General features: G+C 38.2%; 1 protein-coding gene across 3 annotated transcripts in view; it reads left to right on the top strand.

The window, feature by feature from the left end:
- Positions 1-1384: 1384 nt before the first annotated feature.
- The window catches only part of ITCH (itchy E3 ubiquitin protein ligase), a 237554-nt gene continuing 215883 nt past the window's right edge, over positions 1385-23055 (top strand). The window contains exons 1-2 of one of the 3 annotated variants that reach the window (XM_077110773.1): positions 1385-1506; positions 5066-5142. The gene's annotated coding sequence lies outside the window, so the exon portion shown is untranslated. Of the gene's footprint in view, positions 1559-5065; positions 5143-23055 lie in introns of all 3 variants that reach the window. The other 2 variants (XM_077110780.1, XM_077110787.1) reach the window with 2 other exon arrangements.

Here is a 23055-nt window from a genome sequence, read left to right as displayed (position 1 = left end):
GGATCCCTAGTTTCTGGCTGAGTGATTTTGGATTATCATTTAATTTCCTTGGGACTCTGTTTCCTTCTCTGAAGAATGACCATACAAGTAACTCATATCTTAAAGAGTCACTATATTTCTCAAACTTGTTTGGTGACAAGTATCATCTGGGGCACTAGTCAGGAAATGTGGCTTCCCCTAGAGTATACAAAAATTGTTTGGAAAAAGGAGAGGACAGGGGAAAAAAAATCTTACTTTTTAATGTATAGAGCACAGGTCCACAAACAGTAATAAACATATATGGTATATCTGTGGTATTAAAATTTCAGGGGAGCCAGTAGGCAAAAAAGTTTAAAAAGGCTCCTTAGGGGGATGGTAACGAAAAAAGGTTGAGAACACTGCCTTAGTGCAGTGGTTCTCAAAGTATGGGTCCTGGTTAAAAATACAGATTCTCCGGTCCCACTTCAGACCAACTGAATCAGAAACTTTGAGAGTGGGGCCCAGCCTTCTATATTTTAGCAAATCCTCCAGTGATTCCCATGCACAGCAAACTTTTGAGAATCAGTATCGTAGAGAATGTGACTGAATTAGGCGGCCAGGAAGTAATATTTTTCTCTAGCTCTGCTGAAACTATTGTGAGAAACTCTGACACGGTGGATTTGAAGTTCTCTGAAAAATGTTTAAGTGGCTTTTTCGATGGTTAAATATTATTTTCATTAGGTGCAAACAGGCTAAACAATAGTAGCAAAAGTCACTAATTACTGACCATTTAGTCCCTACTTCCCAGGTCTTACTGGCACAGCTTGTGTCAACGACAACCCCTGAAGGAAGGCTAAGAGGATGGGCTCCGAAGTCAGATCGCCTAAATTCTTATCTCGCTTGTGACCTGGTTTATGCAGCCGTAAAATGGAGACAGTAACAATTCTTCCCTCATAGGTTTGTATTGAGGATTAAAGGAGTTTAGTGATGAGTACTCTAGAATACCTGTGGCCATTTAACTGTAAGCTACTATCATCATCCCTTAGATCATCCTGTTAAGAGGTGGAGAAAGGGGGATTTTAACCCAATCAGTATAACTCCACAGCAAAGGACTAAGTTGCAGTCCAACGATTCTCAAAGTGTGATCTCCTACCTACTGGTAGCATCACCGGAGAACTTGCTCGAAATGCAAATTATCAGACCCCACTCTAGACCTACTGAATCAGAAACTCTAGGGATGGAGCCCAGCAATCTATGGTTTAACAAACCCTTCAGGTGATTATGATGCACAAATAGAGTTTGGGAACCAGAGCCCTCCCACCTGCGGGGACGGAACTCGGCTTTAGGGCGCATACTAGCCCCCGCCCGCACTTCAGGGCCGGAGGCGGACGAGTGAGCAAGGCCTGCTGGGGCTTGTAGTCCGGACAGCTCCCGAGCTGAGGCGCCTGCGCGTTGGCTGCCAACTCGTTCTAGTCGCTGTAGTTGGGGCTCGGGACCGGCTGCCATCTTAGTCGAGCGACTGAGGAGTCGCCGCCGCCCCGAGTCCCGGTAAACACCCGCGGGCGGACCGGGGGCGGTTCCAGGGAGAGGGGAGAACCGGGTGAGAGTGTCCGGGAAGATCGAGAGGTAGAGGGGTGCGGCGCGCGAGCCGTGACCCCAGAGTCGCGGCTGCTCCTTCTTCCCTTAGAGTCAGTGCCCGTGGGGGGCGCGGGGAACTCGGGTTAGTGACCCGAGGCTGGGGGTGGGGTGGAGGGGGCGGTCGACTGGTCGGGCCGGGCGGCCAGTGCGAGGCTAAGGCACCTGGAGCCCCTCTCCTCGCGGGCGCCAAGTTGTGAGGGAGCTGGGCAGCAGTGGGTTCGGGCAGGGTCCGGCACCGCGCTCCTCTGCCCCGCCCGGGGGCCACTCGCGGGTGACCCGGCCTACACGCGGACCCGGGCGGCTGTGAGCGACGTGGCCTCTGTGAGGGGCGGTTTCTGGACCCACCTACTCCCTGGCTGGCTTGCCCAAGACTTTTTGTAGCCCCCAGTCGCGAGGGGGCCCAGCACAGCGGCTCTCTTCCCTCCCTTCCTGTATTCTCCTCCTCCTTCCATTGTCCCCCCGCGTGGTGGTCCTGGCCCGGGCGCCCTCGCCCGCACCCGCCACCGCTGGGACCCCGGCCCGCGCCTTTCTGCGCCAAGTTTGCAGACGTGAAGCTGTCACCGTTCTCCCTCCGTAGTGTGCCCTTTTCTGTAGCAGAGTAAAGAAAAAAGTAGCCGTGAACGATGTCTAAGTGTTTGAAACATGTTGACATGAATTTAAATGGGGGATTCAAGTTTTCAGACTTAGTTTGGCCCGCGACGTGGAGACACACAGGGTCTGTGTACCGATGTAGACTTTGGGCCTAAAGTTAGTCATCTCTCTGACCAGGTGAACTTGCAAACTCCCCGGAATTCACTGTTCTCCAGTGACAGTTTATCTTGTTCTCTTGGTTATATTCGTTTCTTAATCTTGTTACATTTTCTGTCGTTATTCTACAGCTGCAGTATAGTTTTTGGGGGAGGGGTTGGGGAAGGAATGGTAGGATTTTTCTTTGAAAATTTGTGAAGCACTATAGTTGCACTAAATCTATCTCTAATATAATTCCATCTTAATAAAGTATATAAAGGCAAATTTATTTCCACTCTCAAAATTGGCCAGGGACTTGTTTCACAGCTGAAATAAAGTTCTCATGGCAGATGTAGTGAGAACCTGCACTGTGTAATCACACGTTTTCTCAAGGTACAGTTATTTCATTTTTGAGATCTAGAAATGAAGGTGGAAATTCAGCCTTCTTGAATAGCGAATGCAAACTTTTTGAGTTTCACCTTCACTATATAAAGGAAATCAACCAGAATATAGTATGAAATAAAAAGCAAGTGTAGAATACTTTTTCAGCATGTTCTAGAATGAGTCATTTTTCTACATTCTTTTTCAAAACACATCTTTACACCTTTTGGAAGATTTCAGAAGAAGCCAGTGGTCTCTAAATTTAACCATTAGAATAACTAGGGTTGCTTTTTAAATATAGAAATTCCAGGGTCTTACCTCCTGAAATTAATTTAGTAGGTCTCTGTTGGTCCCCAAGGCATGTTTTTAAAACATGGCTTTGTAATTCTGATGGTCTTGGGAATCACTAATATAAACAATACCATGGACACATAGCCCAAAAAGTTCTGAGAAAGGTCAAGAGGAAGTGGCCAGTTACACCTGGGGGTTGGTCAGAGAAGGAGCAGTACCTGTCCCTGGACCTGAAGTTGGGTCTAAAGTGTTAAATAGGAATGTGACAAATGGGGAAAGAGAAAAAAACATTAATCCTATCTGTAAATGCAGAGGCCAGAAAGGTGAAACAAGGCAAGTATATGAAAAGTTCTAAGCATAATGCTAAAAATTTGAATTTTTAATAGATACAGATTTTTAGGCAGGGAAGTGATATGAATATGTGTGTTTTAGAAAGGTTCTGGTGATAAGAGTGAAAGAATGAAGAGGGGCTATTGGAGAAGTTCAGATGAGAGGTGACAAAGCCTGACCTTGGAGAGAGGCTTTGGGGATGATTGAGGGATTGAATTTGGTTCTTCACTGGTACAGTAGTATTTCTACTTTAATTGTGGATTGGGACTTTTTAGGGTCAGTTTGGGTAAAGGACTCTTTTCTGTCAAGAGTCCATTAGTAAATCAGAGTAATATTGTTGGCTTGTGTATGTTAATGGTATCAGAGTGAGTTGTTCATTAGCATCTTTGAGAATTAGAAAAGGTCAGGTGTAATTTGGAGGAGGATTTGGACTGAAATTTATGAGTATTAACACTATTGATCGAAGCTTCATTGAATGTAATTGTTTTTCTTCCATTCTACAGAAACTTGGTGTTGGAATTTTAGAGTTGGGAGAGATTACAGAGATCATCTAGTCCACATTTGCAAATATATTTTGGTTTATGGGTCAACCCTCACTGGAAGTAGCTGCAGAAGGACTGTTGCAGTTCTGGTCATGAGTGTTCTGGGAAAGTGTGTTATGATTGGACGCACTTACCTAGTAGATAGGTTTTTTGCCTATTGTAGCCTCTTAGTTTTTGCTTTGCTTAAAAAAAAAAGGAAGAAGAAGACTAAAGAGGTTAAATAATTTTCCTAAAACTAGTTAAGAGTCAGCTAGACCTAGAACCCAAGTTTTGTAACCCTAGTTGGTAGTCTTAAAATATACCAAGATGAATGTATACTACTAAGGAGCTTTTGGTATTAGAGAAAAACAAAAACAAAAGTATTTCTGGCCTGTTCCTCTTGACTGTTTAGGCAAAATTTTTACAAGGAACTTTGGCTTAAAAGTGAGTTTTGCTTGTATTCATTCTGGCCCAAGAGATTTGTGTTTGGCTGAAGGAATAAATTACCTGTTTTCTTCCCTTCCTTTCTTTTTCCTCTCAATTTTGAATTTTGGGGATTGATTTCTTTTATGTGAATTAAGGCAAAAGTATATAAAGTTATTTTTCACTACAGTTTGTAGCATCTAGCCAGATTCCAGGTTTCAGTAAAGGCATATTGATTTTTGTGGCTGTTACCGATAATCGGCTTTAAGTTCACGGAATTGAGTTGATGCATTCTCCCAGTTGGAAGGTAGGCCCTCAGCCAGAAATATTGGGTTGGAAACTAGCTTTATAACTACAGCCAGTTAACTAGAAGCTGTTCTTGCTTTTATAGTACTCTACTCGGGCAGAATGCTGATGCTGGAAAACTGCTACTAGCTCAGCTGTTTTGCTTCACTTTAGAACTGACTATACCTAGATCCTTGGAATATGTTTTCGTTTCCTATTTCCAGGAGTCTCCCAAGTTACAGGGGTTTTTGATGACCCCAGTAGGCAAAGTGGATGTTTATATGGTCATTCTTATTTTACCGTGTGGCCATGATACTCTGGTGGACATCACTTTATACTATGAGTCATTTCTCCCTAACTTACCCCTTCTCCTGCCCACCCATCAAAAATTATCTAAAAAATTATCTCATGATTTTTAAAGATCTTGTGTTGTTACCTTCCCAAACTGATTGCTGATCTCAAACGTTTAACCATAAAAGTAATATGTTAATGGACCCTCCTTCCCCTCTCAGGTAACATGCATTTAACTGTGGCCTTCTGGAGAAAACGCCTTAACCCAAAGAAGTGACTCCAACGGTGAGAATTTCAGGTATGCTGGCCTGCCTGTGAAAGAGATTTGGGGGAAGGAGTGGTGCAGAACGCAAGCCCTGATCACATAACTGCTGTGAGGAGGTGTGGTGAGAGAGCAGTGTTGATGCTGACTACTGTTAGTTGAAGAAGTAGGCAATTCTTATTTGGATCTGAAACCAAAGTCTCCTCTGCAAGGATTAGCTTGTGAGCCACACTGTGCCTTAATTTAGGTCCCCTGACTTTTCTGTTTTTTCAGCTCCCTTAGACATACATTTTTTTCTTCCTGTTGTTTTATAAACAACAGGAATCTCCATATATGCATGTGCATGTATATGGGTAGATAGAAGAATTAAAAAGAAGGTTACATGGTGCAGTGAAAAAAAAAAAATAGAGAACTTGGAGAGAAAAGACCTGAGCTCTGATTTGATTTTGCCACTGACAAGCTGTGTGACTTTTGACAAGTAATTTAACATCACTGGGGCTCAGTTTATATGCCTGTACAATATATGCTGATTCCTATTGCTGCCTTGGCATTGTTGTGAGGAGCAAGTGAAATAATACATATTAAATCTTTGAAAAAGAAAATGAATTAATAACGTAAGACATAATCTAGATCCAAAATGTGGAAGAAGTTGGCAATAATAATAAAAAGGAAAACATGACAGGACAAATTCACTTTAAAAGGGCAGGGGAGAGAAAAGAAAAACTATTGGATAAGGAAAAGAGTAGCACATAGAAGTCAAGCAGTCAGGGAGTATAGGGAGTGAGCGAAGTAGAGCAGGTAATTTGGGAGGTGAGAAAGCTGATTAGAAAGAGAGGTCCCTGTCACTTTGCTTAACTATAACCTTGAGACTTTTAGTTGTCATTTTCATTATGACATCCCTTCACATAAAGGTCCCACCCATACGTAGGTTCTTGTCTCCACCGTAAACATCAATGTTAATTATTAATTCATTTTTGTGATACTTTGTTAGTTTATATTTCTGTTGACTGATTGCTTTATGAACGCTTAGAGATTAGGGCTGTTACTTGCTCATTGTGGTGTCCCGTGCCAGTGCTATAATCAATTGTGGGCTTCATCTGTTCTTTTTGATTGCTGTGAAGAGAAAAGAAGGTAATGGTGGGGTGTTTTGTAAGAGATATGAGGAAAGGAAGTAGTAAGAGACAAAGAAGTTAAACAAGAGATGGTTAGAGGAAGAGGTCTTAGATGATAATGAGAGACATGAAAATGAAAACTTTGGAGAGCATAAAATGAAGGGGATTTGGATATAGTGGTGATGATTGCACAATATTGTGTATATAATTAATGCCACTGAATTGTACACTTAAATAGTTGGAATGGCAAATTTTATGTTATGTATTTTACCATAATTAAAATAAAAGGGGCATGGGGAAGAGATCTTATCATCTGCAGTAAAGGAACAAGGCAACTTTCATTTCTTTAATGGCGATGTAATATCTCACAAAAAGTTATGTGCCAGGAAAGATTATTCTCAGTACCAAATATTTTAAAAATATTTCTCAACGTACCTGTTTCATCCTGAGCTCACAGAGTAGTTCTTTGTGAAAAGATAACTGGGCCAAAGTTCAGGAGACCTGATTCTAACCCTGGTGTTGTTCATCACTTAAATAACACTTAAAAATCTCTAAGTTTCACTTTCCTTACTTGTCTATTGACTATATTGAATATGATGATCTCTGAGGTTCCTGCTAGCTTACTCATGGTACTTCATGTGCTAGATTCACCAAATTTTAGACTTTGTTGACATCAAGGTAGGAGATATCTTATAGTAAGATATATAATATCCAGTTCTTTCTAAATGTGAAGCCATCTTTTTTTTTTAACCCTTTTCATTGTATAACGTAACATATTGTTCTAGTTTGCCAGCTGCCGGAATGCAATATACCAGAAACAATGGCTTTTAAAAAGGGAAATTTAATGAGTTGCTAGTTTACAGTTCTGAGGCCGAGAAAATGTCCCAATTAAAGCAAGTCTATAGAAATGTCCAATCAGGGGCATCCAAGGAAAGATACCTTGGTTCAAGAAGGCTGGTGAAGTTCGGGGTTTCTTATCTGAGAAGGTACATGGTGAACACAGTCATGATTTCTCCCTCATCTAGAAAGGCATATGGTGAACACGGTCAGGGTTCCTCTCTCATCTGGAAGGGCACATGGTGAACACAGCATCATCTGCTAGCTTCTTCTCTTGGCTTCCTGTTTTATGAAGCTCCCCGGGAGGCATTTTCCTTCTTCATCTCCAAAGGTCGCTGGCCGAACCCTGCTTCTAGTGCCTATGTTCTGCTCTGCTCTGTCTGAATCTCCTTCATTCTCCAAAATGTTCCCTCTTTTATAGGACTCCAGAAACTAATCAAGACCCACCCAAATGGCTGAAGACATGTTATCATCTAATCCATTTTAACAACCACTCTTGATTAAATCACATCTCCAGGGAGATGATCTGATTACAGTTTCAAACATTCAGTATTGAATAAGGATTAGAAGAAATGGCTGCCTTTACAAAATGGGATTAGAATTAAAACATGGCTTTTCTAGGGGACATACATCCTTTCAAACCAGCACACATACAAAACTATGAAAGAAAAAAAAACCAATAGTTATTAAAGCACTCTTCACGTAGTTCCAGGACCCAGAGTTTACATTGGGCTACCATACCATCCTCTGAGATTTTTCCTTCTAGCTGCTCCAGAACATTGGAGGAAGACATGTTATTTTAAGTTCTACTTTAAACAGGAGAGAGAGAGAGAGTGAATTGTAGGAAGCTAAATTTAGCAATGTTAAGTTTTTAATATTCAGTAATAACTTAATGAACCCCTATTGTGCTAGGTCTAGAGGGGTACTCAAATATAAAACCCCTACCTCAAAGTTTTATGTTTTTTGATGGGGAAACAGACTTGCTCACCAGTAATTATAAAAAACAAGGTGATAGGGCAGCCCATGGTGGCTCAACAGGCAGAGTTCTTGCCTGCCATGCTGGAAACCTGGGTTTGATTCCTGGTACCTGCCCAGGTTAAAAAAAAAAAAAAAAAAAAGGCAAAATGATAAATGCTATAATAAGAGTTGCAGTACATTACAATGTAAGATATTAACTTCTGATTTCTTGGTTCTTTTAATATAAATACATGCTAAATGGCTTTTCTGTGGAAGGCTTTGCTAGGCATTTCAGGGACTCAACAAAAAAGCAACCTCTACCCTCAAGAAGTTTGTAATTTTTTTTTTCACCTTTGGAGACTGCCTACTATAACATACTTATGTGTATATATATATATATATATATATATCTTTCTGTCCAGAAAACAGAAAATATTTTTATTCTATCATTACTTAATAGCTTTAAACTGAATTCTTGTGCATATTGAACATTAACTATTAAAAAGATTTTTTTTTAAGGCAAAGAAACCCTCCAGGAGTACCATCTGCATTTAAGCAAATTTTGTTTGCTTCTTAGTCATCTGTACAGAGAGAGACTGTGTTTTAAAATTTAGTTTTTTGATTCTTGGTTCCAGAGATTTAATTAAGTTGGTCACAGAGGAAATAATGCTAGTCTAAGGAATCAAGCTGTAGGGGTAGGAATGTATATCGGAGTATATACTGGAATCAGACTGTCTTGATTTCTTAAAATTTTGGCTCTTGTATATACTGGCAGAATGAGCTTGACCAAGTTGCTTCATTTCTTTGTGCCTCAGTTGTACTGATCTATAACTTGGGAATAATAAAAAACCTGTATCCATAGAGATTGAGTGAGAGAATGCATTTTTGTTTAGAACAATACCAGGCTCACAATAAGCATTATTGTGCTTATTATTAATTGTGTATAAAATGTTAATTGCTATTGTTGTCATTATCATTATTACCACCAACCTTGTCTTTCTTAAAATTGACATCTCAATTCATTAATTTATTCAGTAAGCTTATTTAGATTGAGCATTGTAAATTTCAAATGCTTATGGATTCTATGTGAGCATTTTATTTTTATTATTATTTTTAAAGCTTTTTATTGCAATATCTTCACACACATACATTCCATACATGGTGTACAATCAGTTGCTCACAATATCATCACATAATTGTGTATTCATGACTCTGATCATTTTTAGAACATTTGTATCACTCCAGAAAAGAGGTAAAAAGAAAAAAAAATTCATACATCCCATACACCTTCCCTTCCCTCTCATTGACCTACTAGTATTTCTGTCTACCCAATTTGTTTTAATCTCTGTCCCCCCATTATTTATTTATTTATTTATTTAAAAAATTAATTAAAAAATATATAACAGCAAACAAAAAAATTCTTAACATATCATTCCGTTCTACATATATAATCAGTAATTCACGATATCATCATATAGTTGCATATTCATCATCATGATCATTTCTTAGAACATTTGCATCAATTCAGAAAAAGAAATAAAAGGACAAGAGAAAAAAATTCATACATACCATACCCTTACCCCTCCCTGTCATTGATCACTAGCATTTCAATCTACTAAATTTATTTTAACTGTTGTTCCCCCTATTATTTATTTTTATTCCATATGTTTTACTCATTTCTTGATAAGATAGATGAAAGACGCATCAGACACAAGGTTTTCACAATCACACAATCACATTGTAAAGGCTATATAGTTTTACAATTGTCTAATAGAATCAAGGCCACTGGAACACAGCTCAACAGTTTCAGGTACCTCCCTCTAGCCACTCAAATGTACCCTAAACTAAAAAGAGATATCTGTATAATGTGTAAGAATAACCTCCAGGATAACCTCTCAACTCTGAAATCTCTCAGCCACTGAAACTTTATTTTGTCTCATTTCTCTCTTCCCGCTTTTGGTCAAGAAGGTTTTTTTTCAGTTCCTTGAATCTGGGTCCCAGCTCATCCAGGCTTTCTGTCCCATGTTGCCAGGGAGATTTATCCCCCTGGAAATCATATCCCACATAGGTTGGGGAGGGCAGTGAGTTCACTTGCTACGTTGGCTTAGAGAGAGAGGCCACATTGAGGAACAAATGAAGTTCTTTGGGAGTGACTTGTAGGCCTGATTTTAAGTAAGCTTACCCTATCCTTTGCAGGAATAAGTTTCATAGGGGTGACCTGAAAGTCGAGGTCTTAGGCCTATTGATTTTGTTGTCTCCACTGCTTGTGAGAATGTCAGAAATTCTCCAAATGGGGAAGTTGAATATTTCCTCCTTTCTCCCCAGTGTCCCAAGGGGACCTTGCAAATACTTTTTTATTCACTGTGCAAATTACACTGGGGTATATCGGAGCATCATACTAACCTGGACAAACCAACAGTCTCATGCCTTATTCAAGATTGCACACACTTAGGGTGTTCAGCTAAATTCACCATACAAGTTAAACTAGGAAATGCGCTACTCAAAATATAAATTTTGGCACCAAATAAACATATCTCACTTTTGCCTCATAAGAATTTAAGTTTTATGTGAGTGTTTTAAATCACTAATGAGAAATCAGTTTGAAACTTAGGTGAACTGGGAAGTTCATGTCTCTCTAAAAGGGCAGCTGTTAAGTAGGTTTTGTTCACTTTTTTTTTATTTTTTTTAACATTTTTTTTTATTAATTAAAAAAAGAATTAACAAAACAATTAGAAATCATTCCAATCTACATGTACAATCAGTAATTCTTAATAACATCACATAGTTGCATATTCATAATTTCTTAGTACATTTGCATCGATTTAGAAAAAGAAATAAAAAGACAACAGAATAAGAATTAAAGCAATAATAGAAAGAAAAAAAAACGAAAAAAAACAAAAACAAAAAACCTATACCTCACATGCAGATTCATTCAGTGTTTTAACATAATTGCATTACAATTGGGTAGTATTGTGCTGTCCATTTCTGAGTTTTTATATCCAGTCCCGTTGTACAGTCTGTATCCCTTCAGCTCCAATTATCCCTTCTCTTTTTTTTTTTTTTAATTAACGGAAAAAAAGAAATTAACCCAACATTTAGAGATCATACCATTCTACATATGCAATCATTAATTCTTAACATCATCACATAGATGCATGATCATCATTTCTTAGTACATTTGCATTGGTTTAGAAGAACTAGCAACATAACCGAAAAAGATATAGAATGTTAATATAGAGAAAAAAAATAAAAGTAATAATAGTAAAATCAAAACAAAACAACACAAAACAAAACAAAAACCTATAGCTCAGATGCAGCTTCATTCAGTGTTTTAACATGATTACTTTACAATTAGGTATTATTGTGCTGTCCATTTTTGAGTTTTTGTATCTAGTCCTGTTGCACAGTCTGTATCCCTTCAGCTTCAATTACCCATTGTCTTACCCTGTTTCTAACTCCTGCTGAACTCTGTTACCAATGACATATTTCAAGTTTATTCTCGAATGTCCGTTCACATCAGTGGGACCATACAGTATTTGTCCTTTAGTTTTTGGCTGGATTCACTCAGCATAATATTCTCTAGGTCCATCCATGTTATTACATGGTTCATAAGTTTATCTTGTCTTAAAGCTGCATAATATTCCATCGTATGTATATACCACAGTTTGTTTAGCCACTCTTCTGTTGATGGAGATTTTGGCTGTTTCCATCTCTTTGCAATTGTAAATAATGCTGCTATAAACATTGGTGTGCAAATGTCCGTTTTTGTCTTTGCCCTTAAGTCCTTTGAGTAGATACCTAGCAATGGTATTGCTGGATCGTATGGCAATTCTATATTCAGCTTTTTGAGGAACCGCCAAACTGCCTTCCACAGTGGTTGCACCCTTTGACATTCCCACCAACAGTGGATAAGTGTGCCTCTTTCTCCGCATCCTCTCCAGCACTTGTCATTTTCTGTTTTGTTGATAATGGCCATTCTGGTGGGTGTGAGATGATATCTCATTGTGGTTTTGATTTTCATTTCTCTAATGGCCAGGGACATTGAGCATCTCTTCATGTGCCTCTTGGCCATCCGTATTTCCTCTTCTGAGAGGTGTCTGTTCAAGTCTTTTTCCCATTTTGTAATTGGGTTGGCTGTCTTTTTGTTGTTGAGATGAACAATCTCTTTATAAATTCTGGATACTAGACCTTTATCTGATATATCATTTCCAAATATTGTCTCCCATTGTGAAGGCGGTCTTTCTACTTTCTTGATGAAGTTCTTTGATGCACAAAAGTGTTTAATTTTGAGGAGTTCCCATTTATTTATTTCCTTCTTCAGTGCTCTTGCTTTAGGTTTAAGGTCCATAAAACCGCCTCCAGTTGTAAGATCCATAAGATATCTCCCAACATTTTCCTGTAACTGTTTTATGGTCTTAGACCTAATGTTTAGATCTTTGATCCATTTTGAGTTAACTTTTGTATAGGGTGTGAGAGATGGGTCTTCTTTCATTCTTTTGCATATGGATATCCAGTTCTCTAGGCACCATTTATTGAAGAGACTGCTCTGTCCCAGGTGAGTTGGCTTGACTGCCTTATCAAAGATCAAATGTCCATAGATGAGAGGGTCTATATCTGAGCACTCTATTCGATTCCATTGGTCGATATATCTATCTTTATGCCAATACCATGCTGTTTTGACCACTGTGGCTTCATAATATGCCTTAAAGTCAGGCAGCGCGAGACCTCCAGCTTCGTTTTTTTTCCTCAAGATGTTTTTAGCAATTCGGGGCACCCTGCCCTTCCAGATAAATTTGCTTATTGGTTTTTCTATTTCTGAAAAATAAGTTGTTGGGATTTTGATTGGTATTGCATTGAATCTGTAAATCAATTTAGGTAGGATTGACATCTTAACTATATTTAGTCTTCCAATCCATGAACACGGTATGCCCTTCCATCTATTTAGGTCTTCTGTGATTTCTTTTAGCAGTTTTTTGTAGTTTTCTTTATATAGGTTTTTTGTCTCTTTAGTTAAATTTATTCCTAGGTATTTTATTCTTTTAGTTGCAATTGTAAATGGGATTCGTTTCTTGATTTCCCCCTCAGCTTGTTCATTGCTAGTGTATAGAAATGCTACAGATTTTTGAATGTTGATCTTGTAACCTGCTACTTTGCTGTACTCATTTATTAGCTCTAGTAGTTTTGTTGTGGATTTTTCCGGGTTTTCGACGTATAGTATCATATCGTCTGCAAACAGTCATAGTTTTACTTCTTCCTTTCCAATTTTGATGCCTTGTATTTCTTTTTCTTGTCTAATTGCTCTGGCTAGAACCTCCAACACAATGTTGAATAATAGTGGTGATAGTGGACATCCTTGTCTTGCTCCTGATCTTAGGGGGAAAGTTTTCAATTTTTCCCCATTGAGGATGATATTAGCTGTGGGTTTTTCATATATTCCCTCTATCATTTTAAGGAAGTTCCCTTGTATTCCTATCTTTTGAAGTGTTTTCAACAGGAAAGGATGTTGAATCTTGTCGAATGCCTTCTCTGCATCAATTGAGATGATCATGTGATTTTTCTGCTTTGATTTGTTGATATGGTGTATTACATTAATTGATTTTCTTATGTTGAACCATCCTTGAATACCTGGGATGAATCCTACTTGGTCATGATGTATAATTCTTTTAATGTGTTGTTGGCACTTTTTTTTTTAATTGAGATAAAATTCACCATTTTAAAATCTACAATTTAATCTGGGTTAAAATGTTGCTTGAACATCTTAACTTTTTTATAAAAAGATAAAAAAGCTGTGAGGTAGGAGAGGAAGAGGTGGCCAGTTACACCTGGATGTTGGTTGGAGAAAGAACAATACCTAACCCTGGACCTGAAATTGGGTATTAGATGATGAGTAGCTGTGTGACAGGGGTGGGGAAATGGAATAGCAGTACAGGCAGAGGAAACTACTTAATCTTGTATGTAAATACAAAGGAAGAAAAAGGGTGCAGGAAGCAGGGAGGGGAATAGGGAAGGAAAATATTGAGGGTCAGGGGAAAGGTAAAATCAGGTAGTAAAAAGTTGTAAAATTTCTAAAAAGTGCTAAAAATTTGAATTTTATGTTAGCAATATATATTTACTTTTTAAATGTTGGCAAGTTATGAATTCTTTTAAAAATATTGTGGGCCAAACAGATTACCACTGTGGGCAAAATTTGTCTCATGGGCTGATGTTTTGCAGCCTCTGATCTAGGGCTTCTGTAGTATAACCCATATTCTCTGCCCTCTGGGAAGAAAGTCCTTTTCCACATAAAAATTTGGAACAGTTAAGCATTACCTCAAAGCAGTCTTATGCTGAGTGAGGGGTATGAAGAATAATTATTAAGGTAGAGAGAAGAAGGGAAGTTATTTAAGATTAGGATTCAGGATGGATAGAAGTGTGGAGGCAGGAATGGACTTGAGGATGTGGTAATGAATAGATTAGTTGGGGGTTACTTCAGGAGGTTTGTGTAGGCCTACTAACAGGTAAGAGTTTGAAAAAGGTAAGTGGGGCTAGACCTATTACTGTGGAATAATCTTGACTCCTGTTGGACAACAAGGTGAAAATTGCATTTTGTGAAGATTTATGTGGCAATATAGACCAGACCAGGGAACTTTTGTATTTAGTAAGGTTTGTAAACACTGATAATGGTTTGCTTCAAGAAAAGATGTAGAATTTTGCTTTTCAGACTTGATCCAATAATGAATGCCTGATTCAGAATGTGTGAAAAAACTGATGTTACAGAAAGGTAGAATGTGTTTATTTTGTATAACCTAAGATTTAGAATTTGAGGATTTTTAGGATTTTATTTTTACCAGAGCTTTTGTTCTGTTTTTACTTTCTCATGAAAACTTTCTTGACAAATAGTGAAGTTATTCTTTATTCTTGTCTAAAATGTAAAGTGTATTTGTTTTAAATAGCATTTTTAGCAGGTAAGTGCAGTAGTGCATTAGATATTCTTAATACTCAGACCTGTGTCTGAGATATAGCAACTTTTCCCTTACTCTGGTACATGAAAGTACTAAATAGAGTATAAAAAGTATATAAAATTGCCACTGTCAATAGTGATGCAGCATTAGGGGCAAATCGAACTAAATCTAAATCTCCTCTAATGGAGAAATAATTTGTTTTGTTTTATTTTTGAAGCATGGACTAACCTAGTTTTTGGAGTTCATTTGTTCTGAAAGTTGAAAGTGATTTTCAGGTAGTTCATTTAATTATAGCTCTGCTTTGGAAATGGGAAGGAAAGAACACAGGAGAAGGATTTAGCTGCATTGGCTTCTGAGGTCAAAGGGAAATCCCAGGTGATCTTTTTCTATTCTTGAATTTTTTGAAGGAAAGATACTTACTGTATGTGTTAATTAAAAACTGTTTTCTGAATATATTGAAATGGACAGAACCAAGCTTCGGGGTTCTTTGCCCTGCTTGTTTTATCTGCTGTCATCTTTCCTTTTGTCTTTGCCCTTAAGAGTTTATACTTGTTTTTTCCTTTATTTCATTTTGCTGGGGTTTTGGGAGGAAATGGAGATGAAGTGAGTATATTGAGTCTGCCATGCTAATTGATTTTTTTTTTTATTAATTAAAAAAAGAAATTAACACAACATTTAGAAATCATTCCATTCTACATATGCAATCAGTAATTCTTAATATCATCACATAGATGTAAGATCATCATTTCTTAGTACATTTGCATCGATTTAGGAAAACAACTAGCAAAACAGCAGAAAAAGATATAGAATGATAATATAGAGAAAAAATAAAAATAATAATAATAAAAAATAAAAAATATATAAAAAAAGGAAAAAGAAAAAAAAACGAAAGACACAAACAAACCAAAAAAAAAAAAAAAACTATAGCTCAGATACAGCTTCATTCAGTGTTTTAACATAATTACATTATAATTAGGTAGTATTGTGCTGTCCATTTTTGAGTTTTTGTATCTAGTCCTGTTGCACAGTCTGTATCCCTACAGCTCCAATTACCCATTATCTTACCCTGTTTCTAACTCCTGCTGGTCTCTGTTACCAATGACATATTCCAAGTTTATTCTCGAATGTCGGTTCACATCAGTGGGACCATACAGTATTTGTCCTTTAGTTTTTGGCTAGACTCACTCAATATAATGTTCTCTAGGTCCATCCATGTTATTACATGCTTCATAAGTTTATCCTGTGTTAAAGCTGCATAATATTCCATCGTAGGTATACACCACAGTTTGTTTAGCCACTCGTCTGTTGATGGACATTTTGGCTGTTTCCATCTCTTTGCAATTGTAAATAATGCTGCTATAAACATTGGTGTGCAAATGTCCGTTTGTGTCTTTGCCCTTAAGTCCTTTGAGTAGATACCTAGCAATGGTATTGCTGGGTCTTATGGCAATTCTATATTCAGTTTTTTGAGAAACCGCCAAACTGCCTTCCACAGTGGTTGTACCCTTTGACATTCCCACCAACAGTGGATAAGTGTGCCTCTTTCTCCGCATCCTCTCCAGCACTTGTCATTTTCTGTTTTGTTGATAATGGCCATTCTGGTGGGTGTGAGATGATATCTCATTGTGGTTTTGATTTGCATTTCTCTAATGGCCAGGGACATTGAGCATTTCTTCATGTGCCTTTTGGCCATTTGTATTTCCTCTTCTGAGAGGTGTCTGTTCAAGTTTTTTTCCCATTTTGTAATTGGGTTGGCTGTCTTTTTGTTGTTGAGTTGAACAATCTCTTTATAAATTCTGGATACTAGACCTTTATCTGATATGTCGTTTCCAAATATTGTCTCCCATTGTGTAGGCTGTCTTTTACTTTCTTGATGAAGTTCTTTGATGCACAAAAGTGTTTAATTTTGAGGAGCTCCCATTTCTTTCTTTCTTTCTTCAGTGCTCTTGTTTAGGTTTAAGGTCCATAAAACCGCCTCCAATTGTAAGTTTCATAAGATATCGCCCTACATTTTCCTCTAATTGTTTTACGGTCTTAGATCTAATGTTTAGATCTTTGATCCATTTTGAGTTGACTTTTGTATACGGTGTGAAATACGGGTCCTCTTTCATTCTTTTGCATATGGATATCCAGTTCTCTAGGCACCATTTATTGAAGAGACTGTTCTGTCCCAGGTGAGTTGGCTTGACTGCCTTATCAAAAATCGAATGTCCAGAAAATCCAATAGGGGGGACTTCTGGAGAAGATGGTGGCTTAGTAAGACGCGCGGGTCTTAGTTCCTCCTCCAGAATAGCTACTAGGGAAGTAGAAACGGTACAGAACTGCTCCCGGAGCCATGACAGAGACCAAGAAGACAGCGTACCCCATTCTGGAACGGCTGACTCGCTGGGAGAACCCACTGCGGTGAGATTACCGAGGGGCACGCGCTTCCCCGGGCCAGGACGGCAGGCGGCCGGAGTCCCTCCCTCCCTCCTTCCTGGGCCGGCTGGGGGAATTGGACAGGCGATCCCCTCAAACCGCGGCGGCTGGCGCCCCCCTCACTCGCAGCCCCCCGGACCAGCTGGGAGAATTGGATTGGAGATCCCCCAAGCTGCGGAGACCGGCGACCGGGGTCCTTTCCAAACACCTGGCTTACCGGTCCGGCTGGGAACGGTGGATAGGCACTCCCACAAGCCACGGCGGCCGGCGTCCCCCCGCCACGCTTGGGACACCAGGCCGACTGGGAAATTTGGACAGGTGCTCCCCCAAGCCGCGGAGGCCAGCGACCCTCCCCACACGCGGATTCCCGGGCTGGTGGAAGATTCGGATTGGCACTCCCCCAAGCTGCTTCGGCTGGCGACCCTCCCCTACAGTGAGAGTTTTTCAAACTTAAAGGAGCCACAGCATCTTTTACTGGTGGGACCCACAGGCAGACGAGCGCCACGAGCACCACATACTGGGCAGGATAAGAAAAACAGAGCCCAGAGATTTCACAGAAAAATCTTTCAACCTGCTGGGTCCCACACCCAGGGAAATCTGATTAAATGCCTAGGCGCCAACAGAAGATAACGGATCACGCTCGGAAAATTGAAGATATGGCCCAGTCAAAGGAACAAACCAATGGTTCAAATGAGATACAGGAGCTGAGACAACTAATGCTGAATATACGAACAGAAATGGAAAACCTCTTCAAAAACCAAATCAATAAATTGAGGGAGGACATGAAGAAGACATGGGCTGAACAAAAAGAAGAAATAGAAAATCTGAAAAAACAAATCACAGAACTTATGGGAGTGAAAGACAAAGTAGAAAAGCTGGAAAAAACAATGGATACCTACAATGGTAGATTTAAAGAGACAGAAGCTACAATTAGTGAACTGGAGGATGGAACATCTGAACTCCAAAAAAGAAACAGAAACTATATGGAAAAGAATGGAAAAATTTGAGCAGGGGATCAGGGAACTGAATGATAATATAAAGCGCACACATAGACATGTTGTGGGTGTCCCAGAAGGAGAAGAGAAGGGAAAAGGAGGAGAAAAACTAATGGAAGAAATTATCACTGAAAATTTCCCAACTCTTTGAAAGACCTAAAATTACAGATCCAAGAAGTGCAGCGCACCCCAAAGAGATTACACCCAAATAGGTGTTCCCCAAGACACTTACTAGTTAGAATGTCAGAGGTCAAAGAGAAAGAGAGGATCTTGAAAGCATCAAGAGAAAAACAATCCATCACATACAAGGGAAACCCAATAAGACTATGTGTAGATTTCTCAGCAGAAACCATGGAAGCTAGAAGACAGTGGGATGATATATTTAAATTACTAAAAGAGAAAAACTGCTAACCAAGACTTCTATATCCAGCAAAATTGTCCTTTTAAAAATGAAGGAGAAATTAAAACATTTATAGACAAAAAGTCACTGAGAGAATTTGTGACCAAGAGACCAGGTCTGCAAGAAATACTAAAGGGAGCACTAGAGTGAGATACGAAAAGACAAAAGAGAGAGGTATGGAGTATAGTGTAGAAAGAAGGAAAATCAGATATGATATATATAATACAAAAGGCAAAATGGTAGAGGAAAATATTATCCAAACTGTAATAAGACTAAAAGGTAATGGACTGAATTCCCCAATCAAAAGACATAGACTGGCAGAATGGATTATGACCCAGCAATACCACTGCTAGGTATCTACTCAAAGGACTTAAGGGCAAAGACACAGACGGCCATTTGCACACCAGTGTTTATAGCAGCATTATTTACAATTGCAAAGAGATGGAAACAGCCAAAATGTCCATCAACAGACAAGTGGCTAAACAAACTGTGGTGTATACCTACGATGGAATATTATGCAGCTTTAAGACAGGCTAAACTTATGAAGCATGTAATAACATGGATGGACGTAGAGAACATTATGTTGAGTGAGTCTAGCCAAAAACTAAAGGACAAATACTGTATGGTCCCACGGATGTGAACCGACATTCGAGAATCAGCTTGGAATATATCATTGGTAACAGAGACCAGCAGGAGTTAGAAACAGGGTAAGATGATGGGTAATTGGAGCTGAAGGGATACAGACTGTGCAACAGGACTAGATACAAAAACTCAAAAATGGACAGCACAATAATACCTAATTGTAATGTAACTATGTTAAAACACTGAATGAAGCTGCACCTGAACTATAGTTTTTTGTTTGTTTGTTTGTATCTTTTGTTTTTGTTTTTTCTTTTTCCTTTTTATATATATATATTTTATTATTATCATTTTAATTTTCTTCTCTATATTAACATTCTATATCTTCTTCTGCTGTTTTGCTAGTTGTTTTCCTAAATCGATGCAAATGTACTAAGAAATGATGATCATACATCTATGTGATGATACTAAGAATTACTGAGTGTATATGTAGAATGGAAAAAAAAAAAGGAACAATTAAACAAGGAGACATAACAATCATAAATATTTATGCACCGAACCAGAATGCCCCAAAATACATGAGGAATACACTGCAATCACTGAAAAGGGAAATAGACACATATACCATAATAGTTGGAGACTTCAATTCACCACTCTCATCAATGGACAGAACATCTAGACAGAGGATCAATAAAGAAATAGAGAATTTGAATATTACAATAAATGAGCTAGACTTAACAGACATTTATAGGACATTACATCCCACAACAGCAGGATACACCTTTTTTCTCAAGTGCTCATGGATCATTCTCAAAGATAGACCATATGCTGGGTCACAAAGCAAGTCGCAACAAATTTAAAAAGATTGAAATCATACACAACAGTTTCTCGGATCATAAAGGAATGAAGTTGGAAATCAATAATAGGCGGAGTGCTAGAAAATTCACAAATACGTGGAGGCTCAACAACACACTCTTAAACAACAAGTGGGTCAAGGAAGAAATAGCAAGAGAAATTAGTAAATATCTTGAGGCGAATGAAAATAAAAACATAATATATCAAAACCTATGGGACGCAGCAAAGGCAGTGCTAAGAGGGAAATTTATTGCCCTAAATGCCTATATCAGAAAAGAAGAAAAGGCAAAAATGCAGCAATTTACTGTCCACTTGGAAGAACTGGAGAAAGAACAGCAAACTAACCTCAAAGCAAGCAAAACGAAAGAAATAACAAAGATTAGAGCAGAAATAAATGAAATTGAAAACATGAAAACAATAGAGAAAATCAATAAGACCAGAAGTTGGTTCTATGAGAAAATCAATAAGATTGATGGGCCCTTAGCAAGATTGACAAAAAGAAGAAGAGAGAGGATGCAAATAAATAAGATCAGAAATGGAAGAGGAGACATAATCACAGACCTCACAGAAATAAAGGAGATAATAACAGGATACTATGAACAATTTTACGCTAATAAATGCAACAATTTAGATGAAATGGACAGGTTCCTGGAAAGACATGAACAACCAGCTTTGACTCAAGAAGAAATAGATGACCCCAACAAATCAATCACAAGTAAAGAAATTGAATTAGTCATTCAAAAGCTTCCTAAAAAGAAAAGTCCAGGACCAGACGGCTTCACATGTGAATTCTACCAAACATTCCAGGAAGAATTAGTACCAACTCTCCTCAAACTCTTCAAAAAAATCGAAGTGGAGGGAAAGCTACCTAATTCATTCTATGAAGCCAACATCACCCTCATACCAAAACCAGGCAAAGATATTACAAAAAAAGAAAACTACAGACCAATCTCTCTAATGAATATAGATGCAAAAGTCCTCAATGAAATTCTAGCAAATCGAATCCAACAACACATTAAAAGAATTATACATCATGACCAAGTAGGATTCATCCCAGGTATGCAAGGATGGTTCAACATAAGAAAATCAATTAATGTAACACACCATATCAACAAATCAAAGCAGAAAAATCACATGATCATCTCAATTGATGCAGAGAAGGCATCTGACAAGATTCAACATCCTTTCCTGTTGAAAACACTTCAAAAGATAGGAATACAAGGGAACTTCCTTAAAATGATAGAGGAAATATATGAAAAACCCACAGCTAATATCATCCTCAATGGGGAAAAATTGAAAACTTTCCCCCTAAGATCAGGAACAAGACAAGGATGTCCACTATCACCACTATTATTCAACATCGTGTTGGAGGTTCTAGCCAGAGCAATTAGACAAGAAAAAGAAATACAAGGCATCAAAATTGGAAAGGAAGAAGTAAAACTATCACTGTTTGTGGATGATATGATAGTATACGTTGAAAGCCCAGAAAAGGAGGGACTCTGGCCGCCAACCGCCCCGGCCTGGGGAAGCGCGTGCACCTCGGTGATCTCACCGCAGCGGATTCTCCCAGCCGGTCACCCATTCCAGAATGGGGTACGCTGTCTTTTTGGTCTCTGTCGTGGCTCCGGTGGCTGTTCTGTACCGTTTCTATTTCTTTAGTAGCTGTTCTGGAGGAGGAACCAAGACTCGCGCGTCTTACTAAGCCGCCATCTTCTCCGGAATTCGCTAATTGATTTTATAGTCTTAAATTATAGGAGTTTATCTAGACACACATATTGTTTTCAAACTGTAAGTTTTGTTTCTAAGAGATAAAAAATTATGAAAGTATCTGCCCTAATAATTTATTTTATAGGCTGCTGCCCACTGTCTTTTCTGCTTCTTGTTATTATAATTGTCCTCTTTCTCCATTCCTGTTGTTAACACAGCAGCTAGACCCATTATCTCCAATTTATAGCCCCTCAATAAATGTTTGATGATAAAAAGTTAAAAGTACTGCTTTCTGGAAAGGTACAGGACTTCTATTACATTCTTCTTTAGTTTTGAATTTTTCTATTCTTCCCTTTTAGTTATTTACCCAGTGAGATAAATATTATAAAGGATTATACTTTTAGGCAAAGAAACCCCTGTCATGTAAATTTCATTTTCGAGGAGGAAAATGTAGGATATTATTAAAATAAATATTAAATATTAAAATTTTAAATATTAAAATAAAAGAATTCTTTGTAAATTCTGTATATAGGTCCTTATCAGATACGCATTTTGCAAATATTTTTTAGTCTGTGCTAGTCTTTTCTATTTCTTAGTGGTGTCTCATTTTTTTATTTTTAAAATTTATTTATTAGTTAAAAAATTTAACAAACGTAATAGATAATCAGTAACTCACAATATCATCACTTAGTTGCATATTCATCATTTCTTAGAACATTTGCATCCATTCAGAAAAAGAAATAAGAAGACAATAGAAAAAGAAAACGAAAACAGGAAAGAAAAAAAAAAGATTATACCTACCATACCCCTTACCCCTCGCTTTCACTGATCACTAGCATTTCAAACTAAGTTTATTTTAACATTTGTTCCCCTTAGTATTTATTCATTTTTAATCTATATGTTTTACTCGTTTGTTGACAAGGTAGATAAAAGGAGCATCAGACACAAGGTTTTCACAATCACACAGTCACATTGTGAAAGCTATGTCATTATTCAGTCATCCTCAAGAAACATGGCTACTGGAACACAGCTCTACATTTTCAGGCAGTTCACTCCAGCCTCTCCATTACATCTTGAATAACAAGGTGATCTTAGTGGTGTCTTTTTGAAGAGAAGTTCTTAATTTTATAAGGCTCAATTTATCATTT

This window comes from Tamandua tetradactyla, chromosome 1 (assembly GCF_023851605.1).
Source record: "Tamandua tetradactyla isolate mTamTet1 chromosome 1, mTamTet1.pri, whole genome shotgun sequence".
NCBI classification, from domain to species: Eukaryota; Metazoa; Chordata; class Mammalia; order Pilosa; family Myrmecophagidae; genus Tamandua; species Tamandua tetradactyla.
This window is presented reverse-complemented; position numbering and strand designations above follow the sequence as displayed.